Raw genomic sequence first — 26,897 nt, 5'->3', positions numbered from 1 at the left:
AGTGGGAGAGAGAAAACGTAAACGTTGCAAGGGACTATCATTTTAAACAAAGAGAAATATACAAGTTATAGAATCCCAAGAGACCCTGTAGCCCACTAGATTAGGTTTGGGGGACAGGAGGGATAGAATTGCAAAGACTTCCTAAGGATGCAGAATTTGAAGTCATTCTTAAAGCATGAGGAGGGCATGAAAATGGGGTGGATGATAGAAGAAGACCTTCCAGGCAGAGGAGTTGTGTGAGCAAAAGCAGAAAAGCAAAAAAGTAGTCTCTGTGTGCAGAAACTATAAGAGTTCAATGTCATTCAAATATGAAATACAGAAAAAGCTTGAGGGGGACAAGGGCCAGATCACAGTGTGGCACACACACCACATTAAGAACTTTAGAAATTGTCCTGCAGGTCCTGGAAAGCCAGAGAAGAATTCTACATGTGGACTTACATAGTTTTTTAAAAATATTTTTGGCTAGATCACTACATTGACTTTGTAAAAGATAATTTTGAGAAGAAAAATATCAAAGGCTGATAAAATGATTAGGGGGCTGGTACAATATTCTTCACCAGAGAACAACTGTTCTAGGATAGGGCTTGTAAGGTAAGACAGGACATGACGGCTAGAAGAAATAACTATAAAGTAAAAAATTGATTGGGTTTGGAGATTTAATTTCTGTAGGCGATTAAGTGGGATGGAAGAGTCAAGGATGCTCACATGTTTTGTTGCTTAGGAGATATTGTCAACACAGAGAGAATATAAGAAGCCAAAGAAAATGATGATGCAAATATTAGACCGGTTGCATTTAACTATAGTGGAGCTTAGGTCATTAGGCCCATCGTGAGTTAGATAAACATCTGAATTTCGGAGAAAATTTTGTGCTAGACTCATTTGAGACTCATCAGCATCTAGGAGGTGACTGTGCATATGAGAATGGGTATTATACAGAGATGAGATGAGAAAACCATTGGGCTGAAGCTAGAACCAACTGTAATGGGGTAAACAAAATACCTCCCATAGTACATAGAGATAACACATTTAGAGATGTATGTGGGGAACAAAGAAAGTAGAGGCTTAAAGTGAGGGAATGTGCTATAGTGACGACTTTGATAAGAACCAAAGCATCCACTAAATATGGCATTATGTCGGTGTGGTGGAAATGGAAGCCAGAAGCCAAATCTCAGAAAGTTGAGTAATGAGTGAGAAGTGAGGAAGTGTGGAGATAAATAATGTCAATTATTTTAAGAAGCTTAGTTGGTGAAGAGCGAAGAGCAAGTGGATGATAGAGGAGGACAAGACAAATTGGGAATTTATACAAAATCGGCTTTGCATAGTTTAAAAGGTCACACTTGTAAATCTCCTGTAGCCTCACCTGAGCACAATTAGAGCTCACCCCGCAGATAATGGAACATGGCCAGTAGCAGGTGCTCTTAAGATGAATCAAGCACGCAAACTGATGTGGACGGTTAAGCAACTGTCTAACAAAATTGATGAAAATAGGCCAGCCATGTGTGCATTTTAAGTTTCCTTCAGTCAGCATTGCTATAGAGCCAAATCATCAGGCCAGTGGCCATGTTTCTCTGCTAAGGCATTTCTCATAAAGAGTTTTCCATGAAAGCTAGGCAAAGAGACAATTAAGGAAAACACGGGCTTTTCAGTCGGTATCCTAGTCTCCACTGTGTTTACTGTTTTCTCACGTCCTTTGCCTCGCTTTTCCTACACTGGACTTCCTTCACCATACTAAACACAGATTTACAGATGCTCTCACTCTAATTGATGTTCAATAGTAAAGTCATTTTCTCCACTTCAGCTCAGCTTTTTCTGACCATCATTCATAATATACATGTGGATCTCCTTCAGTGTTGAAAAAGACAGGGAGAAATATTAAACGAATACCTGAAGAAATCAGAATAGATTTATTTTTTTTTAATTGCCAGATTTGCAAGATATTAGGGGTCATTTGCGACTATAGTCTATCAACCCTGAAATACAGAATTTTAAAATCCTAAAAAGAAGGCGGAGACCCTATGTGAGAAACTAGGCAAACAGGAATATTTGCTTTTTTCCCTGTTCTGACCACTGGGCATCCTGGAGTGAATTCTGGGCACAAGTTAGACTGCCCAGCAGGGATACTGCTTGTCTGCTTTCTGTGTGTTGTGACAGAAACTACCATGAAGCATGAATGAGGTGGAAAGTTTGTGTCTACACTGGAAGCATGGTCAGTTTCTCAGAGTTATTAGCACCTATATCTAAATTTACTTTCTTAATGCTCTGCATACCCTCTTGTTTCAGGAACGTATTCCCCAATTTTTCTATTTAGTTTATAGACTTACCTTTCTCACCTGTTGGAGGTTAATTACCTTTCTGGGTAACCTGCTTCCTATCACCACAGGGATCTCAGCCTGGGCAAGTGGCAACTCCTAAAAGCTATGACACTACCTAAGAAGTACAGAAAAATGTCCATGTAAAACTAGTGTACTTTGTATATCAAGGGAGAGAGGACACTTTGAAATTGTTGATTTCTTTTCTTCGCTTTGCTCCGGTCCTTGTGTGTTAAGAAGAAATGTCATTGCCTCCTGTTTTCTTTGCTAGAGCATGAAAGAGCAGCAAGGTGCCCAGCAGGATCTCCTGGCACAACAAGCTCAAGCTGTGTAGACTTGTCACCAGGCAAATAACACCAGAGCCAGCATCACCAATAAGGGTGTTGCAGGCGGACATTAAATCGTGATCACGCCCCCACATATACACCTCCTCACTTCCACCCCAAATCCCAGCCGTCATCTGACTGTGGGCAGCCCAGATTGGAATACTAGGTGCAAGGAATTTGCTTCAACCCATAATACCAGCAATAATGCTTGGTAATTAATTCAGGCACTGGTCCAAGGGATGGTTTAAGAAAGATTAGAAACAATGTACAGAAGGAAGACCAGTAAGGAAAATAGAACGGAGTATAATTCTCCAAAGACTTAAGAGAATGAGCAGTTTTTTCTTCAATTGTAAAATTGGAAACCTAGCCGTATTTTAAAGACCATCTTCTTTATCAAGCATACAAGAATAAGAGGGTAGCAGGAATGCTAGAGGGCAATGACCAGGCATGATAAAGACCCTCATGTGAGTATCCCACCAGAGAAAGCAACAAAAACAATATTAGCAACCATAAAAAACACACACAGAAATGAAGTGGAAGCATGAGAATGTTAATATTTTCTATAAAGTGCTCAAAGAACACGACTTCTATGGAGATTCTAAAGAGTATTACTTTAGTGGGTTATGAGGTAGGGTTGAGAATAGAAATTAAAATTAGAAAGAGATTTAGGAGGTGATGAGAGGAAAAGGACTGTGAATTGTGAAAGATATAAAACATGAGAAGGATATATACTTTGGAGATAAATTTAAAAGGCAGAGATATTGGTGAAGAGCAAAAAATACAAGTTGAAGAATATGGAGTGAGAATGCTGAGGTGAGTGGGCAGAATTGCAGAATGTGAGATGAAAACAAGGACAGAAAGAGAAAGCAATACAAACAAGGTAGGGGTACACATGGAAGAACTGCAAGAGTTGGAAGAAAATACACATGAGCAAAACTTTAAAGAGAAAGTCTCTAATTTATGATAGTCGAATTACCAGAACAGAGTTAATGAATTAGTGATGGAAATAGTTAATCAACTGTAATACTACCTTTATAAAAAACTTAAAAATGCGAAGATTACTGGCAGAAAAAAAATGTAAATTCAAATTAATGACAGTAATCCAAAAAAAGTTAGTGATGGGAAATATACAATCTGATCTTGCTCCAGGTCCTGGTGACCTGAATGTCACCCAGCTCCCCAAGTCTATTGCTGTTGCTCTGTTCCTATTAGTCATCTGTTAAAGCACTTGAACAGATTTAATTATGTCATAAGAGGCAACTAGGTCATTATATAATATAGCCCATATGTACTTCTCTACAGCTTCTGATCACAAAGAGAGTATTTTTTGAGTTTAGCTGATTTACCTAGATGTGCTCCTCTGGTGATGTTGCCTGAACCTCAATTTTTTTTTAAGTCTGCCTGCCTGTATACACTGGCCCAAAGAAATGCATAAGCAGGAGTTTGCTGTATAGAAAGAGAAATAGTTTAATATTGAATTAGCTAATCCAGAGATTGGGAGCCAACACTCAAAACCTGACTCCCCGAGGCATGTAGGTTACAGATGATATAGGGCAAAATATAATATAAAATATAGGACATCGTGGGTTAGGGTGTTTGGGTCTGTGCTGGGAGTTGATTGATCGGAGGTGAGGTAAGGGTAATGAATTATTTCTTCAGGTCTTGAGGACAGTTCTCAGGTATTTCCTGGAGTCTGGTCTCATGGGAAAGTAGCCAAGGGGTCATTCCACCTTAGGGCTCAGGAACTGAAACATAGCAAGTCAAGATGTCATCTTCAGCCTGCTGGAGGTCTGGACCCTATGATCATTAGTCTTTATTGTTTTCTGTTGCCTCGGGGATTGCTGATTATGGGGGTTGGGGAGAGAAGCTAAATCCCTGAGTTGTGTGTGTGTGTGTGTGTGTGTGTGTGTGTGTGTGTGTGTGAGTAGAGAGAGAGAGAGAGAGAGAGAGAGAGAGATGATTTCTAGAGCTAGAATTTAAAACTAATTTAATCCAAGTTATAGGGACCCTCAGTTTCAGTGCCATACTCCCACAGGAATCCAGCTCCGCCTGCTTATTAGACTTCTTTGCAATCCTCAATCTAGTCCTAGGTCCCAGAGGACAAGAGTAAGAGGGAGAAAAAGGAGTAACAGGAAGAAGTACTCCTACCTTACCCATCACAACTCCAATACATGTCACTAAGGGCAATTCTGGAGGGCAGGATATTACTTGAGACAATACTCCAGTATACCAGGTAATAATACATGATGATGGGCTGTGTTAGGGTAAAGGATGAAGGAGAGAGAAACTGATAAATTGAGAAATATTTAGGGGGTAACTGTGAGGATTAATTGATTTGGAATAAGAAAGAGAAAGCAAGAGATTTATGGCTTGAACAAATTAATGAATATGATGCTTGTTACTGACATAGAAAACAAGGAGAAGGAGGTTCTTTGTGGAGTGATATGATTAATTCATTTCTGAATACATCGAATTTGAGGGGCCAGAAAGGCATCACATGGAACTATCTAGTAGGCAATTAGGTATATACCTCTGAGACTCAGGAGGCAGGTCATCCCTAAAAACAGAGATTTTGGAGTTAGCGGGATACAGGTGGCAATGAAAGCTATGAAATTATATGCAAACTTCTAGAAGGACCATGGGGAGTCCATAGAGTTAGAAAAGCAAGGGGCTATAAAAAACCCTTACACTTAAGGAACTGGTAGAAAGAGGAGCCTAGAAAACTGAAGAGCTATGGTAAGAGAGGTGGAGGAGAAGTGAGAAAAAAATTGCTGGAATGAAAACCGAGGTTATAGAGTTTCAAGAGTGACTAGAAGATGGTAGCTGGGAACACAGAAGAAAAGTTTTGGTATCTTTCTAAATTCCTCACATAACAGGAGCTAGAGAAACTAAATAGCGAAGGGTATAGAACAAGATTCAGTGATGATATCCTTAAGAACCCCAAAATTCAAAGGAATGACAACAAATCATTAACAGCCACAAAATCCACATGGTTTCAGCATCTGTGTGAGAGAAAGCAGATGGAAACAACAGAGCATGCGGCAGAGCTGAGAATAGAAGAACCCCAATATAGCCAACAGGAATTCACTGGGAAGTACAGTGGGCTGATTTGAGAATAGCAGCTGAAAAGGTCAGGGGTTTCCTCACTCTGAGACACTTCATTTCTAAAATGGAGACACCCACAATAAGAGATCTCAAAGAGCTGGAGCAGCCTAGCCCCTAGAACTCTTGAATCTGAAACTTTAGAGATTCTCATAGCAGAGGGACCCACATTAGATAAGCAACATCAAAATCGAGCATATGAGATGTCTAGGTCAAAGTAGTAGAGTGGAAACAGGACCAGGAAATACTAGAAAACAAGCCACTGAAATTTTTTAATGCCAGGTGAGAATGATAGAGAAGTTCTATAAAATCAGAAAAGCTATTAAATCCAAGCCCCCGTCTAAAAATTTAGAAAAATTAAATTGCCATAAAATGAGCAACAGAAAATTATCAAGTTCTAATTTTTTAGAAAGTTTTTTTTTAAGATAAAGGAGAATAAGAATAACATCCTATAGAGAATAAAAGCATGCCAAAAGATATGTTCAAAAGTTGATCAAAATGGTTATATACATAAAATGAGATTAAAATTATGAAAATTACGCTAGACATAAAAGATAAACAGGATGTGGTTCCATAATGTAGCAGTTAGCACATCTGCTTTACACGCATAAGGTCTTGGGTTTGTGCTCCAGTGGATCCTTGGTCCATGTTCTATGGCCATGCCACCCTGAACAAGCCCGATCCCATCTGATCTTGGAAGCTAAGCAGGTTCAGGCCTGGATGGTACTTGGATGGGAGACCACCTAGGAAGACCAGGTGCTGCTGTAGGCATAAATAATAATATTTTTTTTAAAAAAAGATAGACACATATCAGAAAGAAAAATATCTTCATATGAGGTGACAGAACTCAAAAAATTAGATATAAAAGAAAAAACAAATTATTTTAGAAATGAGGACCAGAAGGAACGAAAGAGTAAGTAAACACCATAAGCAATGCTTAAAGAGAAATATAAAGTAAAAGAGGTAGAATTTTTTAATTCAAAAAGAAAGACATTTTAAAAAGAACTCAAGAGAAAGTGACAAATACCAAAGACAGACAAAGTGATCCAATACACAGTTAATTCCAAAGAAGAAAAAAGAAACCAAAAGCAAGGGAAAATAACAAAGACTCAACTAAAATTCAAGATAGTATTTCTGAAATTAAAAAAAATTTTGAGACTACGTATGGAAAGAGCACAAGAATATTTGAGAACATAGACACAAAACAACCAACAGTGAGTCATAGCCCAGAAAAATTGCTGAACTTTCTAGAGATTTCTAAGGGAAAGAAAATTAATTAATCATCAGAATTTTTGACCACAAAGCTTTGTACCAGATGAATATGGAGTAAAATACTTGAGATATTCAAAGCAAGTGATTGTGAACTAAGGATTTTATGTTCAGCAAAACAGACTATCAAGTACAAAGAGAATAAAAAAGTTTGTTCTCACCAGGAAAGAGCTAAGGACATAATGTTTCTATGATCCCTTCCAAAATAATCTACTAGAGAGTAAGCTTTGAACAATCAAGTGTCTAGAGAAACACTGATACGAACAAAGGTGATGGGCATTAAATACATAGCAACTTGTAGAACTAAGACCGAAAGGGAGTTAAACAGAGTTTGGTACATAATAGCATATGATTAACAATGTAGATATGGTACAGTCTATTTGTTGTGTGTGTGAGGGAATTTGCATATGTAAACAAAAATTTTAATTGCTTAGTGATTGTAATTGATGATAATAGCATTAGTACCATTCTGAGGCTATTGTGTGTGTAAAATATGGAATAGTAGAGTTTCTTAATCTTGGCACTATTAACATTTTGAACCAAATTATTTGTGAGGGCTGGTCCTTTTCCTTTAGGGTTTAGCAACATCCCTGGTCCCTAAGTCCTAGATACCAGTAGCACCAATGCCCAGGCCCCTCCAAAACGACAACCCAAAATGTCTCCAAATTGATATTTGTTCCTCGAGGGAGAAAAATCACCCCTGGTTGAGAACCACTTAGATAAAACAAATGAGCAATCAGGGAATATGCTGATTCTAATTCACCTCCTGTGTCCTTATGAATCAAGATTCTTGGTATGAAGAAAAGAAATGCAGATTACAGTATATACAGTGAGAGGAGAGAGAGAGAGTGAGTTTGTAGCACTCAGGTTATAGTCTTGAAATCTTGTTTCCAAAAGAAGAGGGCTTGTTGGAAAAATGCTGGCTACAGGTTAGGGCAGGAAATGTACAAGTTGATCCTAGAATACATTGACAAACTGATATCAATAAAAAACCCTGAAGACTAAGGGTTATGTCAAAAAGACTAGGGATCTAACTTGAAGAGGCTCTCCACTGACAAAGGTTAAGCAGTTTGATCTTCAATAAAGATAAGATTTGCTATAGATTGGAAATCATTAAGTATGTCTAAATCTACAAGTTCATAATATTTTTAAAACAATAATTTGTTGTCTTCTGAAAATGATACGGAATGGAGTTATTTTCTTGAAAACATAAAGAATATGAAACAAGAATTTACCCAGCTTTCCCATAATTAACCAAATAGTCACTGAGAAAAAGTGTCTCTATAAAATATTTTTTCCCCTTCTATTTTATTTCATATGGATTTTTAAATTAAATCTATTGGGGTAGCATTGGTTAAGAAAATTATGCAGGTTTCAATAGGTTCAATAATACATCATATCTATATTCCAAAGTTGGATTTCCTTCAGTCATCATATATTTGACCCTCTTTACCTTCCCCCCTCCCTACTTCCTTCTGGTAACCACTAAACTGTTGTCTGTGTCTGTGAGTATCTGTTTGGTTGTCTTGTTAATTTGTTACTTTTAGTTTTGTATTCCACATATGAGTGAAGTCATATGATTTTCAACTTTTTCTGTCTGACTTATTTTACTTAGCATGATAACCTCAAGATCCGTCCATGCTGCACAAATGGCAGTGTTTCATCTTATTTTATGGCTGATTAATATTCCATTGTATATATGTACCACATTTTTTAATTCAATCATCTACCAAAGGACATTTCAGTTGTTTCCATGTCTTGGTCACTGTGAATAAAAGGTTTTCAATTAATAAATTCAAAAGATAGATTTGAATATCATCATTTTGTAAGCTTTTATGATTTAACAGTTCTAGGCATTGAGAATCAAATGCCATTAACAGCACAAAAAAAAATAAACAACCAGACATAATGTGCTTCCTGAAAAAAGAACATACTACCACCTATACTCTTGTCAAATAAATCAGCCAGTTCAAATCAAGTGTCCAGGCCCAGCTACCAATTCGCAAAAAAAATAGAACAGAGGAACATAGTATATACTAAACCAGGAATATGCAACTGGCAAAATTCAGATTATGGGAAAATCTATGGCAAAATGGCCAGAATTCTTTCACAGTCAAATTATAAGGAAAAGAAAGTAATAGAAGAGGAAATTAGATAAGAGATTTAAATGCTGTATCAAATATTTTTAAGTGGGGAGACTAAGTTATAGTATCTGGGGATATACACGAGAGAAAAAACAAATGCAAAGAAATGACTAGTGTAAAAGTCATGATAGAGCTTACTTATGGACGGAAGTACTTCTGAGGTGGCAGATATAGTTCTGTTTTTGACCTGCGTGATGTTTACCAGAGTATTCAACTTATAATAATTCACTATACACTTTCTCATCATCTTCTATAACTGTTTAATTTTACAATGAAGAGGGGCGGAGTAGTTGTCAAAAATAAATATTTATAAATTCTCTTTATTTAGTGACAGGGAGGTCATTTTTTACCTTATTGAGACAGTTTTGGTAGAGTGATATAGATACCAAATAGGCTGAAGTCAGGTGAAGAGTGAATGAGAAAGGAAGGAATGAGAAAAGCAAATATATATAATGCTTTCAAGAAGTGCAGCTTTAAAGGAGAAATTAGACATATGACAATAGATAGAGGGGGTATCTATTTTTATCTAGAAAAGAGAGATAAAAATGTTTAAATGTTGGTGGAAAGCACTCAGGAGAAAGAGAGAGGTTAAAGATATAGGTGAGAAACTGCCATTGATTAAATTTTGAAAATTTGAATATTAAAATAAATCATGATAGAATTAGAAAACTCATTTTAAAAATTAAAAGCTATAAGTCTATAGTAATTGAATTAATTTATTAATTAAGGAGGAGAAAGCAAATTTCTTTAAGTAAAATGTCAACTAATAAAAATGGAAGGAATGATTAGAGCTAGAAAATAGACAATTTTAGGATGCTAAAATTTATGAGTAAAATATTGATGAAGAACAGGATACTGACATGGTCTCAAATTATCTCCCCACAAATAACTTACTAATTAAAAATGGAAAAATAACTTTACAGTAGAGATATATGGAAGACACCACCTTAAACAAATAAATATTACTAATATCGGGACAATTGACATCATGAACCTCCTGATAAAACGCACCGAAAAAGACACCACATCATGTCTGTTATAGTCCTGTGAAAATAAGAAATCTGAATTCTACTTATGTGATAATAACAAACAAACCCAAATTAAAGGACATTCTAAAAATTAATTTATGTTTACATTATAAAATTGTCAAGGTCAAGAAATATAGAACATGTGTGAGGAACTATGCCAGATTGAAGAGACTAAAGAGACATGGCAAATGGAAGGATCATCTGGCATTAGATCATAAAATAGGAAAAGAAAATAGCTATAAAAGACATTTGTTATTAGAAAAATTAATCCAGATCAGGGATTAAATAATAGTATTGTTATCAATGTCAGACTTTATGATTTTGATCATTGCTCTGTGGTTATGTTGGAGAATGTCATTGTTCTTAGGAAATACACCCTAAAGTATTTAGGAGGTAAGAAGTATGCTGTCTCTCCCCTGTATCTGAAATGATTTTTTTGGAGTGGTGGTGAGGTGGTAGCAAATGGGGTGAAATGTAAACAATTGGCAAATCTGGATACGAAGTATGTGGATTTTCTTGTAATATTCCTGCAACATTTCTATAAGTTTGAAATTACATCTAAATAGAAGTTAGAGGAGAGAGGCGGGATGACTGATAGACTGAGGTTGCTGAGGAAAGGAAATGGTATTCAGAGCACTTGCAGAAGGAAGAGCCTTAGGTTAGAAAAGGGACGCTTCATCCTTTGCAAACAGTGGGAAAGAGGGAAAGATGGTTCTGAGATGATCCATTTTCTGTGTTGGTTTAGTGAAAGGAGGAAAAGATTGATTTTTATAATATTAGCAAGGAAATAAATCTTTTTAAAAAGTTTTATTAATTTCAAGTATATAATACAAAATTTTGATATTACTCTCTTCTAATTTTGAAAATTGATGAAGAGAAGACAGCATGAGCCTGGAGCAGATGGACCATTACCTGTGCAGTGCGTTATTGAATCCTTGGGTATGCAAAGAAAGGTTTTAGGCTGACTGTGTGAGCATGCAGCACAAACTCACTCCTGTGTATATGGAGGAAACAGATTGGGAGAAAGAGAGGTAAACAGTGAATCATGTGGGAGAGTCTCACTCTCATTGTTACTGGAGAGAAAGCAAAGCAGTTACCCTCCATTAATGCCCAAGCTAGGATGCTTATGATTTTCCCTCAATCTATTTATTTTTCAGCGAAGCATAAAATGTGCTTTACCTGAAAATTGCTCATAGTTGCCTTAACTAGCCATTGCTTAAATTTAAAACCAATTTATGGAAAGATGAAATATGACAAGTAGTAAAATATTCAAGTTATAAACCCATCTCTATAAGTATAGAACAACATTATTTCATAGTTTTCTTTAAAATGTTCCCAAAGAGACTAATAGCCAGGATAGATGCGTACTTTCATTGAAAAGTGGGTTTTTCTTCCTTTTTACGGCTCGAATTTTCACCATTACTTCTCTTCAGCTTGTTAGAGCAACAATTTGATCAATTGCAAGATTCACTATAAATACTTAAAAATAAATAAAAATTGGTCTCCAGAGATGTCTTTGCCTTTAAAATGGCAAGACTATTCAGGTACAAAGTTTAGATGTAGTGTTTTTTACACATAGGAGAATATAAGGCTATCAGAAACTCTTAAAAAATAAATGAGTGTTTACACATTCAAATAAAGTATAACCCTATTTGTATAACTGGAACTTAGAAATTTTATTGGCTGAATGTTTTAGGTCTTGTTCCTCTCAAAAATTTTTACTAAAACAAATTCGTAGGTTACTATGGAATCTATAAGATAAAGAAACTCCAGCAGGTCTTTCCCAGGTGAGGGTCTAGATTAATGTTCTCAAAATTGCTTACTTTGTGGATCTTTCTAAAAGGAAAATAGAGTGGACTTCTCTCTAATGAATACAATAATTGCACTTTTGTTCAAAGAATTGCTGTGATGTCTATGAAGAAATTCTTTTGAGAGAAATAAATATGTGAACAAAAACTATGTGTGTCTCCTTTAAGCTATTAACTGAAAGTGTAGAGAAGCAAAATTTAGTAAGGTTACTCATAGGATTAACAAATAAATAACTCACGTCACCTTTTAAAATTTCAAACATAAAATCATTCACAAGTTAAAAATATTTTCTTCTACTTATGGGACATACAAAGTAAAATATAAAATAAAAAATGAAATAAATCGCTCACCAATAGTTTATCACTCTCTTCCTGCAGTCTCAATACTTTTTAAAGTTTTTTTTTTAATAAACTTAACTTTATGACTTACAATGTCTAAGAAAAAAATCAATTGAATCAGAATGGTTGAGTCTTTCATTACTTTTCCCTCCAAGGAGAATTTTCACTTTCTTCTTTTCATTTTTCTTTTAAATTTCTACAAAGATCGTTTAGGTTTCAGTGGGATGTGGGGAGGGGAGGGAACTTAGTGAAACCAAGAAGCAGGCTACATCTCTCTTCTTGGAAATTTCTCATTTATTATGTGATGCTACAACTGTAAATAAGTTTCTCACTTTCTATTAAAAGTTAAAAAAAGCTTAAAAATATATTTTACAGTAATCTATAAATAACTTCATCATTGCAACAGAGCTTTTTTCTTTCTTAATATAATGTTCTTCATGTCAAGATATTTTCCCTATAGTTGTAATAGTATATACATCAATATTTTTCAATATCTTTTTTTCTGATAAGTTATGTCAAGTCAGAGGAATCTGGGAATCCTGGCTTGGGAGGCAGTCCCTGAGCCCCTCTTATTTCCAATCCTCTAATGAGATTACTCAAAAAGTTTGACAAATGACATCTACTACTAGAAACAAGAAAGCTGGCCCCACACAATTGAACCTTGAGCTCTCAGAAATGGTGAAGTGCCAGGCTGTGGATGGAGGCATCTCTGCACTGCTGTACACAATACTGGTGGAGAGATGGAGAAGGAGGTAACAAAACACAGGAAAACTTGCACCATAAAGAGCAGGGACAAATAAATTTCTATTTGCCATAGGCTAAAGACAAATGGGTTTAAACATGACTGTTTAAACTAAGATAGTCACTGCAAAGAGAAAGACTCATATTGCAGAGCTTTCCATTGGTTAAATATTCACTTCTGGGAACTAAGTTTCAATATCTCTCCGTGTTTATGAGTTACTTTTCCTGTTTGTTGCATAACTTTTGCCAATTTTTCTGTTGAATTATAACTGATCTTGTATAGTAAGTACTTTTTTGTCTTATTCTATTTATGATGTTTCTTAATTATAGAAGTTTTTCTTTTTATTTATTCAAGTATTATCATGTTATTATATGTTCTTTTGATGTATCGAAAGCTTTCCTCACCTAAATATTTATTAATTATTCACATAAAATTTTCTCCTGTTTTTAATGGTTTTTACATTAATTTTTAAAGTCCATGTGGAATTTGTTTTGTTATATAGAATAAAATTAAGATATAAATAGAAAAAATGGTACTAGCTTCATAAATAATGTAGCAATGACAATCATTAGCATATATTTTTGCTATTGTTGAATTAGTTCCTTATAATAAATTCTTAGTATCATTAGCTCAAAGTTGTCTTTGGCTTTTAGCTATATTCTTTTTTAAAAGAATTATATTAACCAAAATGTAACTAATAATGGCTGTTGTTGGCAATTAATTCTGTAAGACTTTATGTTATTTAATACCTCCCACCCTCAGAAATATCCTGCCACAGATGAATATGGCGTGGTTTGTGGGAACTAGTTTTGATAGGACCATGATATTATATGAAATACTCTATTTGTCAGTTTCCCGTTGAGAGGCACAGAAAACTAACAGAAAGCCTGTACTCATCTCTTCAGGGGCTTTACGAACGCTATATGAGTCTATATTTTGTGTGCAAAAGAAAAACTGATAAGTAAAAAGGGACAACTGGTAAAATGAACTTAACAATATGGAAAATATTAATAACAAAATAGAAAAGCAGGATGCTATTTTAATAAAGATAATAAAATATACATAGATATACATATTAAAAAGACCATAAGGCAGTAAGAGCTGCCACATTGGACAACTCTGGGGGCACAGCTCACATTGAATTCTGTGTAAATGGTATATGTGGTGTTTTGTAAAACTGTGGATCTGGAAGTTATATGTTCATCACTGATATAAAAAATGCTTTTGAACAATAAGAGTAAATATCACATTTATTTTACTTTCTTTGTATGTACCATTCTATATTTTCGACTACCTTTGAAAATAAAGTTCTTGTACTTTCAATATATATATTTGAAAACTACTGACCTTATCGTAACATCCTATAACCCTAAAGAAAGAGTAAACAGAGAGCATTTGAACTGGAAAAAACACCTAAGCCACTTTTTCTGTTTGATAAGTAAGTCTGGAATTTAAATTAAATATCACCGGATAAACAAATTAAGTCATTGGATCACATATTCATCAATTCAATTATTCAATTAACATATGTGGAATTTCTGTTTCAGGAACTGTAACCAGGAAGCAAAAGCAACTGCATTCACCCATAACTATAATATAACAGCACATTACAAAGTGTAACACAACTCGCAGTAGGAGTACAATTGATTTTAGAATTGGTTCCATCACACGATAATTGCTTAATAAATATATATGAAAGAATGAGGAATGAGGAATAAATCAATATTCTATTTTCTGTTTTTTAATTTAAAAAATATTTATTATGGCAACATTGGTTATACACACACACACGCGCGCGCACACACGCACACACACATTGCATTGTGTGTTCACCACCTATAGTTAGATTTCTTTCTGTCACCACACATTTTACTCCATCTACCTCTCCCCTCCCCCATCCTCTGGTAACCACTACTCTATAGTCCATGTCCATGAGTTTCTGTTTGTTTGTCCTGTTCATTTGTTGCTTTTAGGTTTATATCCCCCATATAAGTGATATCATGTGGTTTTCAACTTTTTCTGTCTGGTTTATTTTGCTTAGCATGATTATCTCAAGGTCCACCCATGTTGTCACAAATGACAGTATTTCGTCTCTTCTTATGGTTGAGTAATATTCCATTGAATATATGTGACACAGCTTCTTTATCCTATCATCTGTTGTGAGATACTTCAGTTGCTTTTGTGTCCTGGCCACTGTGAATAATGCTGCTATGAATATCGGTATGCAAATATCTTTTCGGATATGGATTTTCAAGTTGGAATGAATCAATATTATAGCAGCTCAGATGTCAAACCAAAAGTGATGATATCTGCATCTTATACAGTTCATTTTATCCACCAGGAATAGGCTTGAAGGAAGGAAAATGACGTGAGGTTTACTGAAACACTGAAGTCAAGCATAAATTAGACACAACAGATAACCAATTATATGTCAGATGTGCTATAAGATACATTTGGACCTCTGACTATTAATATTGAACCATACGTGAAAGCCAACCACACGTTATAGACAGTGTTTTTTTTTGTTTGTTTTTTGTTTTTAATATGGAACGCTTCATGAATTTGTGTGTCATCCTTGCACATGGGCCATGCTAATCTTCTGTATTGCTTCAATTCCAGTATATGTGCTGCTGAAGTGAGCACTTATATACGGTTCTTACTACAGGCATTTAAAAGGCAAATATATACTGTGATGCTTTACTTATTTATTCTATCAGTAGTTATTATGTTCAAGGCCATGTTAGAAACTGAGGATAAAGAAAAAAGTGAAATATTCCTTATCTTAAAAAGCTCACAGCTTAGAATGAAATACTTGCTATCATCTACATCTTTTTCTTCATCACCGTTAAATACAATGGATATAAACAACAGAAACTTGGACCTCATGTTATGGGAATATCAGAGAGAGAAACAAGCAGGCTGTTAACTCACAATCTTTAGGAATTGGTGTAAGAGTACTGAAGGATAAAAGAGACTTATACAAGGAGAGAAGAGTATACTGGGAGAAGGAAGACCATGTACAAAGGCAAAAAGGCAAGAGAAAGCAAAATGCCTTTAGAAACCAGCAATTTTGGTCTGATTAGAGGGAATGATGGTTGTAGAGATGAGATGATGTAGGACAACTGCTGAAAGGAAAAATCTGTGGGTCCTATATATCATACTAGGGAATGTGAACTATATCCTAAAGAAAGAAGTCACCAAAGATTACCGTTGCTACACAGAGCCAAAATCTCCCTGTTAGACTAACTCATCAATTGAGAGCTGTTTAAGATAGGTGATTTTAAGAGGAAATACATTTTGAATGATTGTAGTTTACATTTACAATCTGTATATAAAAGACAGTCAGATTGACCCAGCAAAGATTATCTGTTATCAAATTGTAGCATGCAAAACATTTCTCTTAACCACTTACTGGAATGCTTAGAACTTTCCTATTTCTCTTTCTTGGAATTATTGATAAATCACCCCAATCTGAATTTTTAAACAACTTTTCTTTTTTTTTTTTTCAGTTGATGTGTTAACTCAGTTTTCCTAAGTCTTTTTCAGAATCAAATTCAGTTACCACTGGATGGTGGTGTATAGAAGCTGATGTAATTTGAATCAACACCAGTTGAGTCATGATAAAACTGCCATCAGGTCCTGCAAGACACCTAGGCAATAAGGAGAGACTGACACATTTGAATTATATATGAATCTATTGTCCTTTCCATTGTCATGGCACTAGTAATGTTGGAAGTTCAGTTTTGGTTTAGATTTGTAATTCCTTGAGAAAGGTTTTGTCTGATTATAGTTTTCTCAGCATCCAAAGGATTATACTAGTTTTTCTCAGAAAGCTCTTAGTGATAACAATTTCTACCCTAACAACTTTGTGAAGCTTCTCTTATGTGAATTTTGTGCACCCAGTTATTGGCAAGTCTTTGGCTCCCCAAAAGAGTTATTGTATTGAATTTGATTTAATATACTTGAAATCCTAAAAACTTATTCAAATAATCATTGTGTTTCCCAAGCTTTTGGATGAAAATATTTTTTTATAGAGTTGGGAAAAGTCAATTCTAGGTTTGAAAAACAAAATTTGCAATGGCCCTTAGGAATAAGAGTGTAGAGAAAATTTCGGAAAAAGACCATGTGGCTACACGCAACATCTGGCACATCTGAGAGATGAAGCTTGAGCAGGAGGTGATTTTGTTCACCATGGCAAGAAAGGAGTGAGAGACATATCTTGGAGGTGTTAGTGAAGGATTTCACGCAAATAAATAACATACTCGGTTTGAATTTTAAGTATTTATTCTAACATCATTGAAGGAAGTGGGTTGAGGGGGCATGCCTTGGACCTCAGAGACCATTAGACATCTGTTCAAATAAGTGAAGCAAAATATATATATAGCAGTGGGAATAGAAGTTATACAAGATAATTAAGAGGAGGAAAAATTGGATTTAGTGATTAGCTAGATCTTGCTGGATGGAGAAAATACAAAGATTTAAAATGACTCCCAGACTAGTGAATGAGATTCCCTGAATGATGATGCTCTATTTACAGAAAATAAGTAAAAGAAAAAGAATAATTTGGAAATACATTATAATAATAGCTAAAATGTATTCAGTATTTATTCACCACTTACTGTGCCAAACTCTTTGTATTATCTTATGTCAAAGGTGATTTCTATTTGGTGAGTTTAAGAGGTCATTCAGGAGAGCATCTTCACCAGCAGCACCAGAAGGATTTATCAGTCTGCAGCTTAGAAAAGTTAGTTGGTTTAGAGATCAAAATTTGAGAGTTATGAGGATAATAACAGCTAACATTTACTGAGTATTTGCCACATGCTGGCTACTGTTCTAAGTATTTCATATGAATTACTCATTTAATTTCGACAACATCCATGCGAGGTAGGAACTAGTATTAATCGTTTTCATAAAAGAGGAAAAGAGGTCTAATAAGAAATATTAGTTAATCTACCCAAGGTCACAGAGCTAGTAAATGGTTGAGCCAGAATCTGAATTAGGGACCACATGTTTAACTCCTAAACTTTGAGATTGGCGACCCAAAGAAAGTTGCTAAAGTGGGACCCCTGAACCACAACTGGGTTCTCTTGAAAATATATTCATGCTATTGCATTTTCAACCTTGGAGTGATGTTCTACAACCCAGGGAACAGATGTTACGTCTTGTAGGGAATTTAGGTTAAAAAATTCTCCTTTGTGTGAGTTTAGGTAAATAACTTTATCTCTTTGAGCTTCAATTTTTTTTTCAGCTTGTCAAAGTTGTATAATACTAGCCAAAATGAGAATGAAATGAAATGGTTTTATTGGAAAGTGAAGCTCATAGTACATACTAATAGTCTACCATACATTCAACTTCCTCCAATCTGCAATAGCCTATTTACTTCTAATAGTAGCCACCATCACAAAATACCAGGGAACAGACAGGGTATGTGTGTGGGGGTGGTGGGGGTGAGGATGGGTTTTGAAGACTAGGCTCCCTTTATATCTTCTTTGCAAAATTAATATGTTCAGGTAAGAAAAGCAACAATAATTTACCCACCTTATTTCAAGAATTTGAGTGAGAAGATAATTATGCCCATGTTCTAAGTTAAGGAGAATTGTGGTTTATTTACAACATCTCAAGCCAGTATTCTGTGTCTTTAAGCTGACATCATAATTTCTTTAAAATGTTGCACCAGCTATTAAACCATCTGTAGCTATTTTGCATTCCCACATCATTGAAAGTATTATTTCTGTCATTCAATTTTTAAAACCTTGAGCTTTATTATTTTATAGATTTTCTCAATTTTAAGTGCAATTTTACTGTATCATGTAAAAGTATTTTCCTTAGATGCACAACCCTAATCGTTTTTATTGAACAAGTGTTTAAGTTTAAGCTCCTCAAGGACAGAGGGAGTGTCTTGCAGTTCTTTCACCCAGGATGGTTTGGAGATTTTAACTGGCAGCTATTGAATACAAAAACAGACATTCTATAAACATTTTATAAAAAATCATTCTGCTGGTAGGTAACTTTTGAGATTACCTCAACACTTTAACTGTAACATGATCTGGGCATTTGGAAAAATGTTTTTAGGATTAGTGCATAACGCATTCTCAGCTAATTAAGAAGTCCTACATTTTTGAGATCTCTTTTTACATAGTTGGAGCTACCCTGCCCATGAATAAGGTATATGCTTGAGAAAATTTACAGAACTATTTAAAAATACATGGCTTATTTTTCTCCATTCTTGGGATCGGGTATTATTTATCTGATTAAATGATAACCCAATATCAGTAGTACTTTAAAATTAGTCAATACTTCCTTCTTCCCAACTTGATTTCAAAGGCAGAGCCATAAAATTTCCATCATACTCTATAATTTAGGTATTAATCTTTGACTCATCCTTGACATTCTACTTACACCTACACAGTCTTTCAGTCTTACAAAATGCCACCGTTTCAAGGTTTAGCAAATTAAGGCATACAGCTTTTTATCACTAAGAGAAAAATCTCTCTCTTCTCCTGACTTCTTGCTCCCTCCTCCCTCTCCCTCAAACTACTTTAACATAACGTGAGTTATCCTATCTCTGCTAACTTTAAAAAAAATTATTGTATAAGTTTTCTAAGTTAATTGAAAATTTTGCAAATTAAGAGCTTAATAAGAACGCAAAGTTTTCCTAAAGAATATGCCATTTCATATGTTATCAATGCCTTTCATAAATTACCTTCACACCATCCTGCTGTACAGCAACAAAGGATTCTATTATCAATATATTCATGCTCTCATTATTTAAACAATCCTATTATATTTTATTGAATTTAGACTTCTGCTTCCCCTTAAGACTTCTTAGCACAATGATTCTTTTCCATAGCTACCCATTAAAATCGCCTGGGGGAATTTTTAAAATATTGATGCCTAGGCCTCACCCCAGAACAAATAAATCAGAATCTCTAGGGGTGAAATCCCCATTTCAGTATATGTTTAAGTTTTAAAGTTTCTTTCAATGTGCAGCTAGTGTTTAAACTACAGGCATACCTCAGAGATATAGCAGATTCCATTCCAGGGCACCTTAATAAAACAGGTATTGCAATGAGTCATGATCTTTTTGCTGGCAGAGGGTCTTGCCTTCAATTTGTAAAAGAATAACAACAACAAAAATACAACGCTTGTAAAGCTCAATAAAGCGAAGCACAATAAAATGAGCTGTGCCTGTACTGTTTTAGCAATTTCTTGAGTGCTTACTTTGCATTTGTCTGGGTCTACCCAATTATTTTTGAAGGATGACCCGTGACCCATGCAATGGCAATACGCTGGTGGATTCTAACATATGCAGCTGGCTTTTAAACATTAATGTGCATGGATCACCTGAGAATCAAGTAAAATGCAGATTCTGATTCAGTAAGTCTCCCGTAGAGCATGAGATCCTGCATTTCTAACAAGCCGCAAGGTGATACGAATGCTGTTCTGTGGAACACTTGATCTCTTCTGTAATCACACTCGTTTTCACTGCTTCAACTTCCGAATATGATGATTGAGAATCCGTAATTATATGTATGACCTCTCCCTCTAGATTCATATCTTATTCCCTTTTAAACATCTACAAGTAAATGCTTCTGAGACACTTGAAATTCAAAGTGACTCCAACTGAATCCCACTGTTTTTAATCAAGTTCTCATTGTATTTTGACTGGACTTTGTCAATTAACTCTTAACAAGATTCTCTGCCTTGAGCCTCGAGAATAGAGCCAGAATAAAGTATCCTTCGCAATGTGTTTACTGCTTTTCTCTTCATTTTCCCCTGCCAACATTTGATTCTGTTCTTTGGAGGAAGATCCCCTCCATCTCCTTAGTCCTCCTGAAATAACCTAGGCTCTTCCTTGCTCCCATGCCTTTCTCAGCCTATCCCTTCTGCCAAAGGCACTCTACTCGCCAGACCTTATCTTCCTGCTTAATTGTACCTAGTTAACTTAGGTCAAACAACACCTGCTCTTAAACACTCTCTAAAGCCCGAGTTGATCAAATTCCCTTTTCCTAGTCTCTGCTAATGCACTTTAAACTCTGAATTGCAATTAGTTTTACAACACTTTAACAAAATTAAAGCCACCTCACTACCTCTGTCCCAAGAAAGGAACTCTATTGTTTCTTTTTATTTTTTTTGGTCATTGTTATTGTTATTTAAGCACAAATCCTTTTGAATCAATTAAAGAAATTGCCAAATGAATGGGTAGCACCAAATTATCACTAATGTTGCTTTCTTTGACTCTCTAAAAGAATTCAGGTTTTGGGTTTTTTTTTTTCTTCATTCTTTTATTTAATAAACATTTATTTGTTTAAGCTCAAATTGGTTGCTTAGCTGCCCTGGAGAGCACTAGAGTTAAGAGATTAGGTTTAGCAAACAGAAAAAACAAAAAACAAAACAAAACTCATACATTAGGATGAATTCAAATGCATAAATGATGGTTTTTATTAAGTAATGAGATTGCTTATCTATATATCCTTAAATACACAGTTAGCCAAAGATAAAAGTGTCATGTTCATTGTCATAAAAGCAACTCAACATCTGTTTAAAATAGATGAGGCAATTTCAACAGTATTTTTACTGTATCATGCTTTTTACATGGCTTTTCAGCCATTGCAGTTTGAACAAAGCCAAATTTCCAAGCTAGGTTCTATAAGTGGAAATCAGAGGCTATGGTTAAGTGAACAGAAATAGAATTGACAATCAAGATGCGTCAGCATTCGTTAAAAGTGACATCAGCAGGTTTGGTGTTCTATTATTTTTTTTAAGTGAGTAGGTGTTTCAAACTTTTAAATGTTTAGAAAGTATTCAGCTTATTTTTCTTTATGTAATTTTTTTAACACGAAAAAATTATTTACAAGGATTAGAAGACATATTAACACCAACACATGTAAAATTGTTTTTCTGGCTAAAAATTGGGACCCCAAGAAAGACTATAGCCAAGAAATATTTTTAAAAATCATATTTCTCCCAAGATAACTTAGAGGTTATTATCATAATCCCAGGTAATTTAGAAGAGGGCTCTACTAACCTTGGATCTGATGGTTGGCTGTCTGCAGAACTGACTTCCGTGGAGCAACAATACCATTTGGTTCTGCATAAACCATTTGATGAGAGTCTCTTTGCTGAAGTCTAAAGAACTTTCAAATTAATTTTTCAAAAGGACAGAAAACATCAATTTAAAGTTTTTGAGCATGAAAAGATAAAAACATCCTCAGACAATTCTCTTCTATCATTCTGCATAAGGTTGTTGATTTTGTTACTTTTAAAATGAATCTATGAGCCCAGAAAAGAATACGTAGGTTATTCTATCAAAATATCTATCTCTCTGGTGAATAGCATTCGGTAAAATTCCTGTTGAAGTGAGTTAATCCCTCCATTCTCTCTGCGCCCAAAGTACCACATACATGTCTCTATTGCAGAATACTTATGTTTATTGTATGTTGAGTCTGTTTATTTCATCGGACTGTGGATTCTTTAAATGCAGGAATTTTATTTTTAATCACTTTTTGATATTTATCACCTCACCAGTATCTAATGCTTTTGCAGACCAAAAGTGGTCTGAAATCAGTAATTTTACATTGTTTAACCTCATTGGTTAATATTTAATAAGTGAGTACTCAATCAATCACTTGGGCAATGCAATTAACTTAAATATGGCTCAATCTAATTTGATTTTGACTTTGGTATCCTTTAACTTACTGGCAGGTCTGAATTTCCCTGAAGTTGTCTTCAAAAGAAAGGTATCTCAGTCAATTACTTCGCATATCCCATTTAAAAGAATTGGACTTTTCAAAAAAAAAAAGTCAGCATTTATTCTACGACTTTCATGTTTTATAATGTTTATGAAATAATAGAAAGCGTCAATTAATTAGTTGATTTCTGGCTTAATACTATAAAGATTTACTCAGTTTTATAACATAAACAATTCAACCCTAATAATGACCAAATAAAAACTTTGTGCCTCATATTCTGATAAATGAATTAAAACTTTATAGACCTTTTCAATAGGATAATGTTCCTAGGAACAGTTTTTTTTTTTATTGTGTGTGTGCATATTTCTGTGATTATATTATATATAGATTTTTTTTCTCAATGTTTCTTAAGAGCAGACAAGAAACTAAAATGGAAAAGAAAAATGAACTCTAGAAGACATAAAATGTTCTTCTGTGTTTAAGTGAACTTTTGGGGGAAATGCCTTCTTTTAAGACAACTGCAGGGAAATTCAGACTTACCAGTAAGCTAAAGGATACCAAAGTCAAAATCAAATCGGATAGAGCCATATTTAAGTTAACTGCATTGCCCATGTGATGATGTGAAAAATTCTTCGTGCCATTTAACAATCTAACACTAGCTCATTCTGTGAAACAGGATAGCTACATAACCATTACAAAGGATCATTTTTACTTTTTGTTGTATGTTTCTGTCCCACTTCAATGATATTTAGGATTTGAAACCACTTTGATTAAGCTTAATAGCTCAAAAACATGCCTTCCTTGACATATACATTGAAATCAATTATGGTGTTAAATTTTCCTTCAATTTAAAAAATAGACTTATTTTTTTATACTGTTGGTGGGAAGGTAATGATGTGGCCACTTTGGAAAGCAGTTCCTCAAAAGTTAAAAATAGAATGATTGTATGACCCAGAAATTTTGGTTCTGAGCATAAATCCTAAAGAATTGAAACAAGGATCTTGAAGAGATATTTGTACAGCTCTGTTCTTAGCAGCACTATTGACAATAGCCAAAAGGTAAAAGCCATTCATGTGTCTATCAATGGATGAAAGGAAACAAAATGTAGTAGATACATACGATGGAATATTAGTCTTAAAACAGAAGAAAATTCTGACACATGCTGTCTTTAAGATTCATATGAATGAATGAATGAATTCATATGAATGAATTCATATGAATGAATCTTAAAGACAGCATGCTAAATGAAGTAAAGCAATCACAAGAAAATAAATACTATATAATTTCACTTATATGAGGTATCTAGAATAGTCAAATTCATAGAGACAGAAAGTAGAATGGTAGTTGCCAGGGGCTAGAGAGAGGTGGGGTTTGGGGAGTTATTGTTTAGTGGGCAGAGAGTTTCAGTTTTGCAAAATGGAAGAGTTTTGTAGGTATATGGTAGCAATGGTTTCACAACAATGTGAATGTACTTAATACCACTGAATAGTATACTTTAAAATGGTTAAGATGGTAAATTTTATGTTCTGCATATTATATGACAATTAAGTTTTTTAATAAAAAATAACATTACCAAGAAGGTGCTATCCATTGTTCTGGTTTTGAAGTCAGAATGGACTCACAGAGCAGCAAGTAGGCAGCACAATGAATATTCTGAATCAAGCACAATATGGAAGCAATGATATAATACTGTGCTCGGTACTGAAACACTGGGCTTTTGCTTGGGCTCTGTGACTCACCAGCTCAAACAAGTCAATTCTGTTCTCTAGGCTTTCAATTTATCCCTTCTGTAAAATGAAGTAATATTCCCACCCCTGATTTCTATGCAATGTTATCATGAAAATTGAATGAGTATTTTAAAACTGAAAAATGCTATGTCAAGTTGGGAGGTGGGTAGGGTCCTACAAAAAGCTTCTTTGCCAAGTGACTCTGTCTTTTGATAAAGGGAAGTTTTAAGTGGGCAATCTGAAGAAGGCCTTGTGGACTCTCCTTACCCCTTTTAGTTGTTGTGGGGAAGTCTACATTACACCTACTAGGTTTCACCCACTTCATAACCTATCTATTGTGTGACTATATGTTAGTTATCTAATCTCTTTGCACTTTGGTTTTCTCATGTGCCAAATGGGAATAGTAATCAGTAATAAGCTTGAGGAAGGGTGGTGAGAGGAAGGTAGATTATGGTGCTTAAAACGTTTCACCTTGCTGCCAACAAATTTATCAATAGAAACACTGCCTTGATAAGTACTCTTTGTCAGTGGTTCTCAAATTGTAATGTGCATATGACTTTTCAGAAGAGATTGTCAACATGCAGATTCTCAAACAGCAGGTCTGAAGTGGGGCCCAAGATTTGATGGTTTGCTAGTGCCCAGGTAATGCTGCTGCTGCTTACCCTTGGACACATTCTGAGCAGCAAGACTCTATACCATGGATCTCACAGTGTGGTCCACTTTTAAATATCCTGCCCCACTTTACAAAAAGAAAGAAAAAGTCAGAAAGCTTTAATTAGGCCCCAATTCTATTGACCTCAGTTCTAGAAATTCTAGACTTTTTGAGCAATAAGATAACTTAGACTTAGAGACTAAATAGTTTAACATCTCCATCTTACAAGCAATGAAAGAAAAGCCTAGAGCTGATAAGCACCATGCCTAACATCACAGAGCAACAGATGTGAGATCAACATCTGGGTTTTCCAACTCCCAATTTTTACACTTACCAGGACATACATCCTATTTGAGGAAGCATATGGGACAGAGGGACAATGATTGGCCTCTGTTGAGGGATAGCATGCTTCATTCTGATCCAGAATATTCCTCCCAAAGGAATAGAAGTGAATGACTAGTCCCATTTTGGTAATATCTTAGAAGCTAAGCAGGATTTTATGCAAAACATCTCAACCCGTCTTCACTTTGAAAATATTTTTTTTCTTGTAAATTTTAAAAACAGTCAGGATTCAAGCTGTCTTTGCTTGGCCTTCAGATCTTTAAATCTCAGGCTGCAGGTTCTCACTCTATAAAAGAACAAGCTCTCCAGGAGAGCAGAACCACTGGAGTCCTTTTTGAAGAATAGTCAGCAGTGGCGACAACCAACCCCCAGTGACTATGAGACAGTCAGCGCAGACGGGGTCTTTCTCTAGACCCATGACTAACCACTCCAGCTTCCTGAGAATGTGTTATAAATGTTCCCAGAGCCACGCTACAGCCCAGTGGGTGCTTTTTGGCTCTGTCTCACCACATATGTTCTCTTTATGGTAGCTGGTCCCAAAAAGGGTTGTAACTCAAGGGAATCTCTTCACAGATTCATGTCTGGCTTTAAAACAAGGAGCTCTCAAACCTGTCAAATCAGGAAAGCAGACAGTGTCTCTATTGGGGGTATATTTTCCCTTTGAGTCTCTAATGGTTTCCTCTGGGAGGACTCTTCCCTTTTACACTGCTTACTTGTTGAAAACCAAGTCTGTGTTTGGAAAAGAGCCTTTTTCAAAGTGTATAGTTTCATGAGTTTCAGGTTGAAACCATAGAGAGGGAAGCAGCAGGAGGTGGGGGAGTTGAATGTATACTGCATGTAGCATTAGTTGCATACTCTTGTTGGTTGCCATAGGAATGAGAAGACTTTTGAGTTTAAATCCTAGCTCCTCTGGAGTTATGCTGAAAATGCGATGGTAGATTCTTGCTGTTTACTGCTACCAGCTTTTAAAATCAGGGGCTCTTTCCAAAATGCAGCCCAAATGTTTACTCTGCCAAAGGAAGGGTACACTAACCTGAAAAAATGTCACTCTCAAGACCCTAACAACTAAAGAACATAGACTTCTCCCAAATACCTTGGGACCCACAACTTCCAAGCTAGTGAAACACAACGCAGTTCTATTATTTTCCTCCCCAGCAGGGATTCGTGAAATACACAAAAAAGCCTGTAACAGGTGGTAACTCATTCAAGGCAATTATCAGTAAATTATTATAGGAGAATATTTAGAAACCAAACAATTGTGTTAAAACCAATAGCTCTTGAAACGATTTTAAAGAGTATTTGTTTGAAACATGGTGACACCCCATCTGTCTGTTTTCCTCATCAGTCAGCTATCTGATCTGTTTTGTTGCTAATTCAAAGTCCTGACATCAAGTACCAACCTGCAATGTCAGTGTTA

General features: G+C 35.2%; 1 protein-coding gene, 1 non-coding gene and 1 pseudogene across 3 annotated transcripts in view; 2 read left to right on the top strand and 1 right to left on the bottom strand.

The window, feature by feature from the left end:
• Window positions 1–26,897, top strand: part of PHACTR1 (phosphatase and actin regulator 1) — a 537,206-nt gene that overhangs the window by 10,029 nt on the left and 500,280 nt on the right. The window lies entirely within an intron of this gene.
• Window positions 6,387–6,505, top strand: LOC118604273 (annotated as a pseudogene).
• LOC118606421 lies at window positions 15,606–15,710 on the bottom strand. The gene has a single exon (XR_004952378.1). It is a non-coding gene; the product is annotated as a U6 spliceosomal RNA (small nuclear RNA).

Source organism: Rousettus aegyptiacus, unplaced genomic scaffold (genome assembly GCF_014176215.1).
Source record: "Rousettus aegyptiacus isolate mRouAeg1 unplaced genomic scaffold, mRouAeg1.p scaffold_m13_p_1, whole genome shotgun sequence".
Taxonomy (NCBI): domain Eukaryota; kingdom Metazoa; phylum Chordata; class Mammalia; order Chiroptera; family Pteropodidae; genus Rousettus; species Rousettus aegyptiacus.
Note: the sequence above shows the minus strand (reverse complement) of the source record. Positions and strands in the feature narration are given on the sequence as shown.